The sequence below is a fragment of the Squalius cephalus genome, assembly GCF_949319135.1.
Source record: "Squalius cephalus genome assembly, chromosome: 4".
Classification (NCBI taxonomy): domain Eukaryota; kingdom Metazoa; phylum Chordata; class Actinopteri; order Cypriniformes; family Leuciscidae; genus Squalius; species Squalius cephalus.
This window is the reverse complement of record NC_137125.1, coordinates 16234356-16250222: the sequence shown is the minus strand read 5'-3', so window position 1 is coordinate 16250222 and position 15867 is coordinate 16234356. Positions and strand designations below refer to the sequence as shown.

Here is a 15867-nt window from a genome sequence, read left to right as displayed (position 1 = left end):
AGGTGTATATGACTTTCTTCTTTCAGACGAATACAATCAGAGTTATGTTAAGTCAAGTCAAGTCACCTTTATTTATATAGTGCCTTTAACAAAATGGATTGTTTTAAAACAGCTTTACAGTGATAATAGGAAATTAAAGTACCAGAGATAGTTTTGGCTTTACAGCAGCACTAGAATAAAGTTATTGTCCAGCTAAAGTTAGTTTTGATTGATTCACTTCCATTGCAAAGATCCTTAATTATTAACTTTGGGGCTCATTTGCACAAAACAGTGCCTGGTGGCTCGAGAATGCAAGCTTTGAAAAAGTTTTGAAAAATGTTATCATCTTTGTGTCAACTTCAAAAACGTGAATTTGTGAAAGCAGTGACAGCACGCACATGCGTATGCGAGTTTGAATATGTATGTGTGCAGTGCGCAGGCGGGTAGTCTTTCTTTACAAATTGACCTCACCAAATTACTTGTCTGGCAGCATAATACAGAATTCTTTTATCGCTTCCGCGTATCCATGCAAACTGGAATCATTTTGATAATGTTTTATCTGTACAGAGGTGAAGGAAGCCTCTGATATTAATAAACTCCCTGACGCTTCCGAGCTTAATAATGGCAGTGGATTACAACCATTAGTTTGAAGCTCAAAAAAGTGCATCTATCCATTATAAAAGTGCATCCATCCATCATAAAAATGCTCCACACGGCTCTGAGTTTATTAATATAACTCTCTGTTTATTAATATAACTCAGATAGTATTCGTCTGAAAGAGGAATGTCATATACATCTAGGATGGCTTGACAGTGAATAAATCATGGGGTAATTTTCATTTTAAAATGAACTACTCCTTTAACAACTTATTTTTATCATTAATAATTTATTAAAATGTTCAAGAATAATAGAGTTCTATGAAATGTATTTAATTCAGAAAATGTATTTTCTTTTTATGATTTAATACAAATATATTAGCAAAAACGGTGGTAATCAAATAAAACTTTTTTATTTTTGTATTTACTCAATTAAACCATGGACAAAATTGTATTATTATTGTTGTTAATATTATTATAAGAGGTACATTATATTGTAGGCCAACAATAATAATACATTTCTGTCATAATTTCTTCTAACGTTAGTTAAACCAAACTTTTATTTTGACGAGTTGTAGTGAAATCTGTTTCAGAGTGCATTTGACAAATAAATTGTTTTTCTCAAATAAAATGATGAAAAAACCCATTAGGCGTTCTCTCAGAGCAGCTCTGGAAATGTTCATGTATTCATGTCCTCGTATTGTTTGTGATACACTGAAAACACCATAAGCGTCATGCGTAGTTGAGTAATTAGAAGACAAAACGGCGAAGCTCATTCACACAGATTCACAAAGACACGCAGATGATACATTTATACAGCAGTCTTTTGCGTTTTAATATTAACAGACCATGTTGCGATTTGATGTATTGTACAGCTCTACTTTCGTGTGTTTTACGTGACATTTGCGTTACTGTAAATTCCATTTTCATGACTGGATTCCGGGATTCCCTCTGCATCACAGAAATCATTCGGCCTTAAGTTATACACAGGACATACCTTTCTGCAAGGAGTGATCCCACCCAGCAAAAACTTGTTGAAAAGACGTTGAAAAGACGACTTTGCCAGACGTCTAAACAACGGTAAATTTTGGTTGAAAAGTTAAAAGTGAAAAGCCGTCATTTTCAGGTCGTTAAAAAGCCCTATATAAAAAGATGCCCATCTTAAGTCGAAATTTGGTTATAAATTGACGTTTTTTTCTTTTTTTTTTCAATTTCAAGCATAAATTCATTATTATGTAATATTAATTATATTAAACCATATATATTTATTATTAATAATAAGACTCTCAAAATAGAACAACTGACAAAAAAGGAACAAGAAAACAATTATTGATAAGTCAAAATACATATCTGACGAACTCTAATTATTGGTTTGCAGCCACATATCCCCCACCGCCAGATCGTCCAGGGGCATGTTTAAGAAACAAAGTCTCGTCTTTCAAATTTATTGGGAAATTCAAAACAATAAATGCTTGGATTTTCTTGATGTGGTGTAAAAGATAAAATTTGTAATGTATTAAATTATTTTATTATTATAAATTAATTATTAAAATAAATATTTTAATTATAATTTAATTTATTTGTTCGATAAAAACAACAAATAAAGATTATGCTTCCCTGCAAACGTTCCCTGATGTTATTTTGCAGTTTCAGAAAACAATTCCGCCACAGACACCAGGGGCCCGTTCTTCGTACGTCGCTAACTCAGTGGATTTGATTGTTGGCGATTTGGCATGATCTTGGATTGTTTGGTTCTTCGACGCTCATCCTGGACTTGCTGTCATAGCAACAGGTGTGCAAACTTAAACCTGCTCGGGAGCAGCTTATTTCATGTTAACAGGATTAGATCACGGCTTTATAAGCGGAGCTGATACGGGAAGTCCAGCACAGCGCGATAGTGCACTTTCTGAGATATATATTTTTTCTTGTGACTCGCGAGATTGTCGTTTACATTATTTTTTTGGAAACGCACATTTATTTTTGACTTGGAGTCGGGCTTTAACTACAGCACAAAGTGATTGCATTGCCCTAAGATTATTTGCGAGTGGCTCTTTCCTTTACACTATTGGAGATGCGGAAAACTTGATGGAAAGTGCTGTCTGTCGTGTCATTCGGAGTTTACCTGGCGCTTTTAGGTTTAAAAAACAGTTTTAGTTTTTTTTGTGGCATTTCCAAGCCACTTAAGACCCAATGTTGTAAAGCAGTTTTTTTTAAAGCAGGTTTTGTCACACAGCATGTCACTCAGGCTTCACTAACGTGATTGGTACCATAGACTATAGGCTAGACCATAGACTGCCATCAAGGCCTCAATGAAGGGGATTATGTGAACAGAAAGGGGATTCACAATGTAAATGTACAGCCCAGTTACTATTGTGATTCTTAATATTCCAGATTAGTAATATTATATCAAATAAAAAAAGGCATTTGACTAAAATCTTCCATATCACAAATGTGAAAGCAAAATGGCCAGGATCTGGGCATGACTTAAGAATTTTCAGAGATTCACATTTATGCACATTATTTGAAAGTGGTAAGGAAAGTTCCACAATTAAATATCAAGCTCACTGTATTACATACACTTATGCTGATCCTAACAGAACTGCATTTTTTCATAGGTGATTATGACATGTTCCTGCAGACAGGTGTTTTATGACCCCATTCCCTGACCCAAACCAGTTACAATGCAGCTCTAGCCAGGACAAGGGTACACAATGAAATGAACTTTGGCTAACTAAAGGGAAGATTTCAGTGTCTGAAAAGTCTGAGGGGTTGCACACCTGACAGGGCCTGTGACATTGTTGCATGTGCCATATTACACAACATTGCCCCAAAAAAACCCCCACTTTCCATTAAATGTTTAATAAAAGACAAATATGCTTAGTTCCTTGAGTTTTATTTCAATTGTTATTTCAAAAGTTATTTATGCTCTTGCAGGTAGGCTAGTTCCTCCATATGACAGTTATCTGAGAGGCTTTATTCACTGTCCAGTGCAATGGAAACAAATGGACATTACAAAGTCTTATACTTTCTTTCCTTTGGAAAGTTAGAAAATGTCCACTTACTGCACATATTTCAGCCACCACTTTCTTGGGAACAGATACAAGTGTTGGTGTATTATGTAAAAGTGCATACATATATATACATATATCTGTGTGTGTGTGTGTGTGTGTGTGTGTGCGTCTATCTCTCTATCCATATGTACATGTCCATTTATAAGTGCGTCTGCACAGTGACATAATCAGTGATCACAGATTTGGTTTTGTTTCAGCCAGTGTTTCACCTTTTCATTTAACGGTTTCAGATTGGTTTGTGTTTTTATTTCTGTTGGTAGGGTATTCCAAAAATGTATCCCTTTTACAGAGAAAGATGACTGACCGAAAGTGGTTTTGCGCTGTGCCACAATGCAGTTGCCATTTGCTGATCCCCTAGTGGTGATTCTGTTAGTATTTGTTTTTGTCACATATGGACAAAGTACAGCTGGTGCGAGATTATTCACACATTTAAAAATCAATTTGATAAAAGAGAACTTAATAAAACTATCATAACTAAGCAAATTATACTTTTTCAGTATTATACAATGATGCCATTTCGTTTGTTTTTGATCCATTATTTTCAATTCTTGTTTATATAGTGAAATAATGGGTTTAACAGTTGACTGTGAAGCCTGGCTCCATACAGTAACACAATAAGTATGATTGGCCATAATGTAGTGTGTGCACAACGCGCATACACTTTGCTTCTCTACTCTACACACAGACGCAGCAGTTGCCATTTTTGCAAACCATACATAATTACAAGCTCTTAAAGGGAATGTGAGATGACGCTCAACCCATTTTAGATTTGCGTGGGGCGCAAGTGTAATTTACCCCGCCGGTATAATAGCAACAGTGCCCGAGATCCACCCACAAAGTTACTTGCTTTTCGCGTTTGATACTTGAGTTTCAGATCGTTAAAATAGGGCCCAATGACTTTCAATGAGATTCACAAGTAAAAATTAATTTTAATGTTGTAATAATTTTTACATGCAGGAATTCAGATATAGATAAATAAAAAAAAATGTAATTGATACAATTTTTGAGACCAAGTAATTAAAAAAACAAATAGTATGAAAATGAAAATCACAAGTGATTAAATGGCATTGAAATGAATTATTACAGACATCAAAAATGAGGTACTACTTTTAAGTCTGAAAAATATATATTAGCAAATTTTTTCTTACTAATAAGAATATCATTTTTTTAATTTTTAACACTTAACTTTGAAACTATTTCTACAATATTTCTTCACTTGCTACAATAGACTTTAATTACGTTCATGGCTAAATTAGGGCTAAATGTGGTCCGAAACGGACGTGTGTCTTGGGCAAAATTTTGACCAAATCAGATGGACCAAACAAAGCCAAATTTTCAGCGTCTATTTTTGGCCTAAATGAAGGCCAGTTTGGGTGTCATCAGTAGTAGTAGGCATATATGTAGTATGGTGGTTGTCCGTGTAGTGGTGAGTGTGATCTTGTCATTGAATTTTCTGGTGGATAAATTAGTAAAGTTGTAAGATTTGCCAACATCGACAAGGTTTATTTGCGCGTCCCATAAGGACAGTGTGATAGTGCCAGTCGCGTCCGCCAGGCAGCAGGTCTTTAGTTCACAGTCATTTTCTCTTATAGTGACTGTTGTGTTGGAAATGTCCATTGTGTAGATCAATGCCTCCAGTTTGGTAATCTGTAATGAATAAAATGTTAATAATTGAAGTACATTATGTTCATTGATTGTTAATAACAGTTTAAGTAATAAAGGGAAAAAAACATTTGGACAAGCATAGTTATTGAGAGATTTATATATATATATATATTTTTTAAATATCATATATTTATATACAGGGTGGGCCATTTATATGGATACACCGTAATAACATGGGAATGGTTGGTGATATTAAAGTTCTGTTTGTGGCACATTAGTATATGTGAGGGGGCAAACTCCTCAAGATGGGTTTGCCCCCTCACATATACTAATGTGCCACAAACAGAACTTTAATATCACCAACCATTCCCATGTTATTACGGTGTATCCATATAAATGGCCCACCCTGTAGTAATTAATTGATATAGTAGATATGTGCTGGTATTTGGTAATGTGATCACTGCAATCGATTTTAGTTGGCTAATTCTCCCATCAATCAAAACTTTGCTGACAAGACATTGGCTGGCTTTATCCAGGCTTTTATCCAGTCGAAAACCCAGGTGCGAGATTGACAGGGCGCGGAGCCTGTAAGGCGCTCCCTTACTGTCCCTTACTGTTACTGTCCCTTACAAAGCCTGTGATTGAAGGAGTGATAAGGGGAATGTCTCATTTGATCCGGAAGATTCTAAACTACGGGGGAGAGATGGCTTTTGAATGTTGGAATACGGATTAGAATCGATATTTGATGTGAACTCTATCTCGAAAACGCTCATGCAAACAAAGGAGAATATTTCATTTTTTTCCCTATTTTTTCATTGTTTTGGATTAAAAAGTGGGATGCATTTTGAAGAGTACACCTTGTTACTCTAGGGTAAAGGTAGTGAAATAATAAAGACCTTTTAGCCTTCTATGTCTACGTCCTGAGCCTTCTATGCTACAGAAGTTCTTAGATCACCACCCGCAACAGATTTCCAAAAACCCTGTAGAAGGTATTCACGTGTAAATACGAAACCAGCAGGAAGTGACTCACATATTCCGAGAGACGTCATGCATTGTTTTGTTATGTGTGTATGGCTTTTGGGAAGACAACTGTCACCAGCATATTTATGACTGGAATGTCAGATTGGAGACATATGCACCAGCGCACAGAGGAGAATGAAATAAGTGTAGCACATCAAAACTGTGCCAAAGCTTTTTCCTTGAGGTGCTCCAAAGCAGACATCAGCAGCATGTTAGCTGGAAGTCAGATGTCTGATCATAGAGAGCAGGTGAGAAAGAGACGGCAGGTGTTGGAGCGTGTAGTTGACGTTGTGAAAGTGCTTGGCAAAAGGGGGTTGAGCTACAGACACAAGGAACATGAGGCAGCATATTCACTGGACGATAACTCCATAGATCATGGTAACTGCTTGGAATTAATCATTTTGTTAGGGAAGTATGATATCTGCCTCAAAGAGCATCTCAATGATTGTATAGAGAAGAGCAAAAAATTGCACCAATCAAGTGGAACGAGGGGTAGAGGGTCACTAATCACCCTACTTTCTAAAAGCACTATTAATTCTACAGTTGATGCCATTGGGCATCTAATTAAAGAGTTCATTGCTAATGATGTCCGGAAAGCTGGAATGTTCTCTGTTCAGCTGGATACCACACAAGACATAACTATTCAGGATCAATGCTCAGTGATCTTGAGATATGTTACTGACACTGTGGGCCAGCTGCATGGGCTCTACTTCAGCTGGAACCGAACAATGGGCCTTTCTCAATCTGTGTTCTTGTCTGTACTTGTGTTCTTGTGAAACGTCATCTTTTGTGGCCCAAGTACTGTACCAATACACAAGTTTGCATTTTGGCAAGAACGGTTAAAAATCCCGGAAGTGTTCTTGACACGCCCATTTTACCGAGGATGCATCGGTTGGTAACTTGTGTGAACTTGACGGCAGAAATATCCCAGCATTCATTTCGGCATTCAAGGAAGGAGAGGCAGGTCAATACAGTAAGTCGTTTTTCTACAATTTCGTACGCTGTTTCATCACTAAATGCACTTCTGAGAACATTTGATGCGAGAAATCAACTGTGTAGATTTCAAATATTGGCATTTTTACAAAAATGTATGGCAAATTGAAAATGAGCTCAAACGTTTTCGGAAGTGAGAATCTCCATAAGCGCCTGGGTGATTCTCCAACTATGCTACTTTTTATGTCCTTGACAGATATTAAAAAAACTAAAAATCATTGTTAAATTCTGTTGTTTTATATAAAATAGGAGGCATTTTATATGCGTTTTTTACTATTTTGCCTCTGTCCCTAGGCCAGACTTTGGGTCTTCAACCTTATCTCACTTAAAATCTAATAATCTAATACTGATATAATTTTAAATTCAAACAGAAAGTATGCATTATAAACCAATTCATTCAAATCTAATATTTTTTTTTATATTTCTTTTCAATTTGACATATTTTAAACATGTTGAACACTTGTCCCTTGGGTTCACTGTCATTTCCACACCTCTGCATTAAATGCAATCCCAGGCTCAGTGTTCTAGATCTGTATACTCAGTAACCATAGTAACTGACACTCCAGAGGAAACCACATGGTTGAATGAAAGAATGGTCCCAGCAGATGTTAATAAATTGGAGATATATCAAGGTAAATATGAGGAAAAACTGTGAGTATGTTTATTTTATGTCATTTCTGAACCGCTCATAATTCATTCCGACAGAAACATTTCTGGATGTTTACAATTTCATCAGGTGATATTTGAGATTATTTAATGCTAACTCTAAAACTAACACTAACAGGCTAGTCAAACATGAGATATTAGAGGGAAAGGGGGAAAATGTCATTTCCACAACTGTCTTTTCCACATCTGTCTCCATGGAAGTGATAAAGACAGGTTGGCTTGGCAAGGACATTGTCTGTGCTTAACCCTCTGGGCTTCTTCAGTCAAAAACGGACGAAAACTTTTACATTTTGAATTTTTTTTTTTTTTTTTTGCTTCATCGGAATGGGATGACACTTGGTAACTTTTGTTGTATTAGTCATGTGAACACACAAAAAAATCATGGACATGATTCGGATATGTTAAAGGGTCGTAAAAAAAATTGTCACACTTAGCTTCCTCCCGGTCAAAAATGACCGACATAGGAAATGAATGGGAAATACGAAAAAATACGAAAACTCAGAGAAACTTTTGGTGGTACAAACTACAAATCAGCCACTGTGCAGAAAAAAAGTGCACAGCAATAAAGGGGTGACACACTAAAACATCAAGAGTGCAAATATGACCCCCCCCCCCCCCCACACACACACACACACATAACTCCAAAACTGTAGCAAAAAGAGTCAAAAGGTAGGTATCATTTGAAGGAACTCTTTTTAAATTTTTTGAAAATATAAATTAGATTACATTTGGACATTGTCCTGCCGAGAAACGGCTGATAAAAGACAAAAATATATATATAATTTTTATTATGATTTTGCATATCTTTCTTATTTGTCATAGAATAACTCAGGAAGGAAATAAGGTAGGAGGAAAATTATTTTTTAGTGAAGTCCCCCTACATGTTAGCTGCATCTGGATAAAAAAAAACTATTTTTGGATAAAGGAATCAAAAGTTACAGCATTTGGAAAAGAGATAGCCTTTTTGTACAGTCTTTGACACCCCCTCATGGGCAATTTTTTTCTCCATGAAGAATATCTTGTCATAAAAGCAATAGATTATGTTAATTTTGGGCTTATTTTAATTGTAATAATATGCTGTAAAAAAAATGAAGTGCCATTTTCAATGATTTATGAATGTTTAATGAGCTGTATGATGTTTTTGACACATTGCAGTACATTATTTTATAGATTATGAAAAAAAAGATATTCTATTTATCAGCAAATAACTCAGCAATACTTAAGAGTTTTTCAAAGTGGATACATTCACTGTAAAGTTCAGACTCTAAGCTTTCAAATGACATCAACTTTGTGTTAATCAAGGCAAGATTTTTGAAAAATATGGTAATGAATATTTTCGCAGCCGAGTGTGGTGCCTGCTGGCGGTACACTCGGTTTTAGAGGGATTACTCAGCACTCGTTAGGAGATAATAAATGTAATTAGATGCATTAAAAAGCTGATATTCTAAGCTTTAAAATGATATATAATTTGTGTTGTTCCATTCAGTGGTTGCTTAGTAATTATTTTTTTTCTTTCCAAATGGGAATAAAAATAAATAAATAAAATAAATAAATAAAAAAGCTATAGGCAGCCTATAGACGGTTATAGGACATGACACATATTTATATATTTTGAAGCCACTAGATGGCGCTCTTCTCACTTGAAAAAAAAAATAAATAAAAATAAAATAAAAATATATATATTAATTCTAATGGAAAAAAATAGCTCATAAAAAGTATATAATTAATGCAAAGTATCATAAAAAACTCTAAATAATAATCAGAAAATATTATAGAACAAAAATATATTTGATTGGTTATCCTGGGAAAAAATAAAGTTAAATTTTAAGGCTTTGTCCATTTTTGACCGGGAGGAAGCTAAGTGTGACCCATTTACGAAGAAGCCCAGAGGGTTAAAAGCAAATTAGTTTGCCTATAGTACTAAAAATATAGTGTAAACACATAAACTTTACATATAATGTCATAGAGAATGTTTTAAATTGAGATATTTTATTGTTTACAACTAAATCTGACATAGTCTCTCTGTTGTTCTTTAAGATAGCACCCAAAACATCAGCAGAGAAGTCCAGACTATTCAGGGAAAGACTAAAATCTGATCCAATTAAATATGCTGAGTTCCTAAGGAAAGACAGAGAAAGATATGAAAAGAAAAAAAACAGCAAGGACAGGTCTGAACGTTATTTTCACCATAACCCGCCTTTCCCTCGTCATTTCCACAACCACAAATATTTTTTTGGTAAAACATTAAAAAAAAATAAAGTTAAGGTAATGATGGTGGTGGTGTTGATTATTTAGCATGTATATGAGTTGATATACAGTATTTTATAACTACAAATATTTCAACATTTTTGGTTGAAAACACATGTTTTTGTTCGGTTGTGGAAATGACCATTTATTTTGCGATGTCTGAAAAAAAAAACAAAAAAACAAAAAAACATATTATTTAATAAAAATCAGCACAGCCAACTTCAGGGCAGGTATCTAGGCATACTGGGGAAACAAATTATGCCAGTAATATTTTAATTAAAAATGTTTCATTTTCTGAAAATGTCCAGGTCCAAAAAGTACCATAGTTGGAGAATCACCCGCCTGAGGGTGTTAAGTTAGCTAGCGAGCCAACCGGCCAGTCTGCTTACAGACTCGTTTTACCCCACAGTCAAGAGACCATTGCAGCAGACGACAGCGGAGCAATAATGGCAGAAGAAAGCCAGACCCACAACTGTAAGAAAGTTGTACTTTTCGTACCGCTGTTATTATGTAATTGCATTCTGAATAATGTGATAAAGCCTGGCTGTTATCGTCAATAATTCTCGTTTTGTTTGGGTAGGCTACTGCAGACGGCGTCTGTGCGGGGGTATTATTGCGCAATACCAGCAAGAACACATCGTCTCAAACTGTCAGCAGCGTTCTGTGTGCTCGTCACCTTGTGAGTTCATTCTTCCAAGAACAACTAGCAAGAGTGTTCTCCCCAAGATTATAAGTCCATTCTTTGCATTCTTGGTTTTGAGAAACACCCTGTGCATGAGAGGCTTGTGGCTTTAGTGAGGTGTCAGGTTTCCACTGGGCAATATTGTCAACCTACTCTCAAAGGTCTTGGAGCGCCTAGGTTTAGACCAGCGGTTCCCAAACTTTTTTTCCTGCGCACCCCCTACTATGTCCCAACCGGGTTGGCGCACCCCCAATCCCCACTTTAAAAAAATAACGCAACAAAGCTTTGTTTTATCGCCATATAAAGACTCATGTTTAATCATGCACAAATAACCAGAACACGCATGACAATAACAACATCAACAAAGTTTCAATATAATGCAACAAAGCTACGCACAAGCTTCCACTTTTAAGAGGACGAGTGACAGACAGAGGCTCAGTAACAGAAAGCACGGTTATTTTCAGCCACGTAATTTAGTTTTATTTAAAAACGAAATATTTTGTAACATTACACATGTGACATGTTGTAAAGTCACTTTTGATCACTTTAATGCATCCTTACTGAAAAAAAATTCTGACTAACCAACACATTTTTGAACGGCAGTGTACATTCAATTGGTCATTATTGCAATATAAACACTATCAGACAGATCAACAAAGTATATCTTCATTTACCAGTCGAAGACGGAGCAACTTTCTGCTCTTATGTTTACTCCGTGCACTGTAAAGGGCTTCATCATATTTAATTTGTCGTGGTGTCTTTGCAGCTATTATTTTACCGCACATACTGCATCGCGCGCTGTTGGCATCGAGCCTGGAGAAATTTCTGTAGCCACACTTTTGATCGACTTTTCCACATCTTTATGGTATTGTGTGTGTGTGTGCTCGCGTCTCATATGAGTATGTGCGCGGAGAGTTTGTGTGTGTGCTCGGGTCACATTGAGTATGTGTATGTGCACGAGTTTGTGTGTGTGCGCACGCGCGTCTCATATGAGTATGTACCTATGGTATGTACGCCGAGAGTTCCGCGCGTCTCTTGTGTGTAGAGTTTGTGACCGACTTTAGGTGTGTCGTTGTGCATTTCATATGTATTTGTTTTATCAAAAACTAATAAATTATAGTTTTTTTATTTAAAATAAAAGGAAAAGGAATTTACAAAGGAAATGTTTACTGTTCATGTTTTTTTATTGTGTGGAAAAATCCCACTTAAAAAAACAGACCGCCATTACATTTTTCCTCTCGCGCACCCCCTGGTGGTAGCTTGCGTACCCCTGGGGGTGCGCGTACCACACTTTGGGAATCCCTGGTTTAGACAAGGCCCTATGTATAGGCAATTCAACTGATGGGGCATCCAATATGCAGGGCCAATACAAAGTATTTTCCGCACTTATGACCTCCCAGTCTCCCACTCATGTGCATGTGTGGTGCTATGCACATGTACTCAAATCTTGTGCTTGCTGACACTATCAGACAGTCATTGAAAGTGGAACACTGTTGTAAAGACCACCCATTGGCCCAACGACAGAAATCCAACGGTATGGGCGAAGGGATAATGCGTGAATGTATTTTCAGCGCTCCAGTGAAGTTCACTTAATTTATTGGAATTTAGTTTCAATATTTCTTTAGCTTTACGCTTAATCTGACTCCAATTTCAAATGATAATCAAATTTAGATCGTGTTTTTTATTAGAAAATAATCAAATATTGATTATGATTTAATTTAGATCTTTGATTATTCTGAGTATCTGAATTTTCAATTATTCTTTCATTATGGACCCAATGCTGCACAGAGTCACACACCCCGGGATTACGTGTTTCTCATGGACACAAACTTGTCAGTTCTGAAATAGTCAGTGGATGTAGGGTTTGCTAATATCTAGGGATGTCCCGATAAGGTTTTTTTGCCCTCGAGTCCGAGTCCGAGTCATTTGATTTTGAGTATGTGCCGATACCGAGTCCCGATCCGATACTTAATACATAAAAAAAGAATAAAGAAGAGCGAAAAAACAGATCCAGGATGTTCCTTATTTTTTATTTAATTCACCTTATTTTAACATTCAACAACTCTGTTAACAAACAGAGCACTTCTGTGAGGTGGCTTGAACAATCAAGTAATACATAAATTCTTCACTTTTGGACTTTAGTGCAACAGTAAATATAAAAAAAGTCTAATATATAAACAAATAGCACCTCAACTTAAAATACCCGGCAGGCATGTAAACAAATAAAAAATAAAAGTGCTACAGTGTTTGCAAAGCCAGTAATGTGCTTTTAGGAACTGCACTCCTAACTCTTACGCCGGTTTCACACTGCACTGTTAGCAGAGCGTGCAGCGCGTATTTTTTTTCGCCGCCCATGTTACCAGATTAAACCAGGCTTTAGAGCATTCACACCGCGCGCAGAGGCGGCGCGGCAGTGCGTAGTAGAGCAGAGCAGGAGTGCCGCGATCGTTTCGGCGCCGAGTCTATTTTTGCTGCGCCGCTTTTGCTGAATTAAAGTGATAATACATTGATCATGGCCAAAATACACCGCAGTTTTATCCAAAAAGTGCATTGATGATATCTATTGTGTTTTAAACAGTCAATCAAATGACCAACAGCAATTTAAAAAGAAAACAAATGTCCAAAAACAAACTTGTTGCCATAACAATAAAATCAAAGATGAAACAAAAGTTATATAAATGAAATTATTAATAAAATAAGCTTCTTGACAAGTCTTTTCTCTTAAATGTATTTGAAAACGAAAAAAAAGCAATGCCAACTCATCCATTATGGAGTACTCTGTCTGACTCTGTAGCCTACACAACCCGCGGTTCAGCCGCGCGTGACAAACGCTGCCAAGTGTGAAAGCAAAACGCACGTGTCCTGCTCCTGCTCACCATACGCACCGCTCCTGCGCTGCTTACTAACGCGTGCAATGTGAAACCGGCGTAACTCTGTGCCACCGCATAAATATTGATGTGTTAAAAAATAATGAGAATATATATATCCGAGTCCTGATCGGGAGGTAACGTCCGATTCCGATCGAGTCTGAAAACACGTGATCGGGCCCGATTTCCGATCATGTGATCGGATCGGGACATCCCTACTAATATCTCTTAAATCGGTTGCCTACTGCTCACTCGTACAAAAAAAGTGTAGTTTATTTTAGCCACTTCCATACAACTTGCTAAATCAGTGATAGACAGAAATCAAAAAGTCTTAAGATGACGTGCCTACTGCTCCGTTCATACATGCGCCTTTGGTTTGACCTACCCTAACTAAGATTTGCGGTAGCACCAGCCTGCTTATAATCGACTAAAATAATGATTTCAGAATACTTCAGAATAAATCAAGATGTAACATTTATTTGTCAGGTAAAAAATGTATCATGCCAATTACACAAGTAAATGATTAAAAGCCAATTCAGAAATACATGACATCAATTACTCAAAGATGACTCTAAAAGTAAGCAATGCATTCCTGACAGAGACACACAGTGGTGTGTCAGTGCTTTCCAATGGGAAAACACTGAAACAGCACTGTATGTTTATTTTATTTTTCCTGGTTACAGGTTCCCAAAGACTGCTCTGTCACCTACCCTTAAATACCCAGACCAGAACAAAAGGGTTATACAAATATTTTTTTTAATATTTAACACCTGGTTTCAGAGGAGAGGGGAGATGTCAGGATTTGTACAGAGGACCCAAAAGCAGAGGTCAATGCAATAATAGAGTTTATTCTCCGTAACTAGTAACAGAGGAGACTGCCGTCAGCAGACGCAGATCTGAATTCAACACAAAATAATAAAGCTTGACTGAAGAACAGAAGGAGCGGAGAATCCAGTGCAAGTGAATTAGCAAGCAGCAATAGAGCACAGTCCCCGAGCCAGGTGGAAGAGACACTCAGATGGCTGGTAAGGTGAAGAGCCACAAACAGCGGGTGACTGGGCAGAGAACAATGTTAATGCTCCAACAAATAACTCACGACAAGACAGGACAGGACAGGATGAAGTAACTTCTCATGAGAGATTGTTCAGGTAAGATAGCCAACGAATCTTACCTGAACCAGTGAATTAGGGAAAAGAGGGAACAGGTGAGAAAAGGATCAGCTTAAGTGCTGATTACTATGAGGAAGAGCTGTGGGTAGAGTGAGCGAGAGAAAAGATGAATGGGAATGCGTATGTGTGTGCGCAGCGCGAGCGCTGATATGACAAGGATCAGCTGAGTGTGTGTGCGTGTGTGAAAGAGGAGGAAAACAGAGAGAAAGATACCCGGATCATAACAGGAGAATTATCAGATATCTTTGAAGAGACATCACCCAAAGAGGAGAACAGGTCTCCTAAGTTCTCAATCTTTCTAATAGTACCAATGACTGCAATGCAATTTAACATTTAAATTTTAATTTTATAAATTTAACAGACATTTAAAATTATACCAAACATGTTATATTTAGACATTCTTAGTGAACTTTTGGTGACTTGACTCAGGGGGAGAGGAAGGGAGGAGGGAAAGGGGGATGCAGAGATAAGGAAGGAGAGAAGTTTGGACAGGACAATGTTGTTTGTTTGTTTTAGCAGGAAAATCAGTTCTTACACTTCTTCTAGCGGTGTTCATCAGAGAGTCTTACCAGAGGGTCAATTTGTGGGAGAAGCAAAGTCAAGAAAAAAGCCACAGGCGCCTCTCTCCAATTGGTGAGACAAGATGGTGGGCCAAACATGAGGCACTCAAAAAAGTTTTTGGACATTTTGGAAAGCCAGAGAATGGCCTTTTCACCGATGTATTGTTCACACTTGGAAGCCATCGAAAAGAAGGTGCATGAAAAGCCAACTGTACGTGCCAAAGCACAAGGCTTTAATGAGGGCCTTCTTAAATATGAAACCGTGTTAACCCTCTGGGGACCACAAAAGCGCCTGCGCGTTTTGCTCGTTTTTTTTTTTTTTTAGCAATGAAAATAAACACTAAATGCCCTGTTAATTTTGATCTTTCATTTTCGTGTAATACATCAATCGATCCTGTTCAGTTTCTATTTT

The 15867-nt window shown here is 36.9% G+C and overlaps 2 protein-coding genes across 1 annotated transcript in view; one reads left to right on the top strand and one right to left on the bottom strand.

The window, feature by feature from the left end:
• Window positions 1-15867, bottom strand: part of LOC307157334 (uncharacterized protein) — a 180643-nt gene that overhangs the window by 43210 nt on the left and 121566 nt on the right. The gene's annotated exons all lie outside the window — the stretch shown is intronic.
• LOC307157330 (uncharacterized protein) overlaps window positions 1-15867 on the top strand; it is a 599307-nt gene that overhangs the window by 557619 nt on the left and 25821 nt on the right.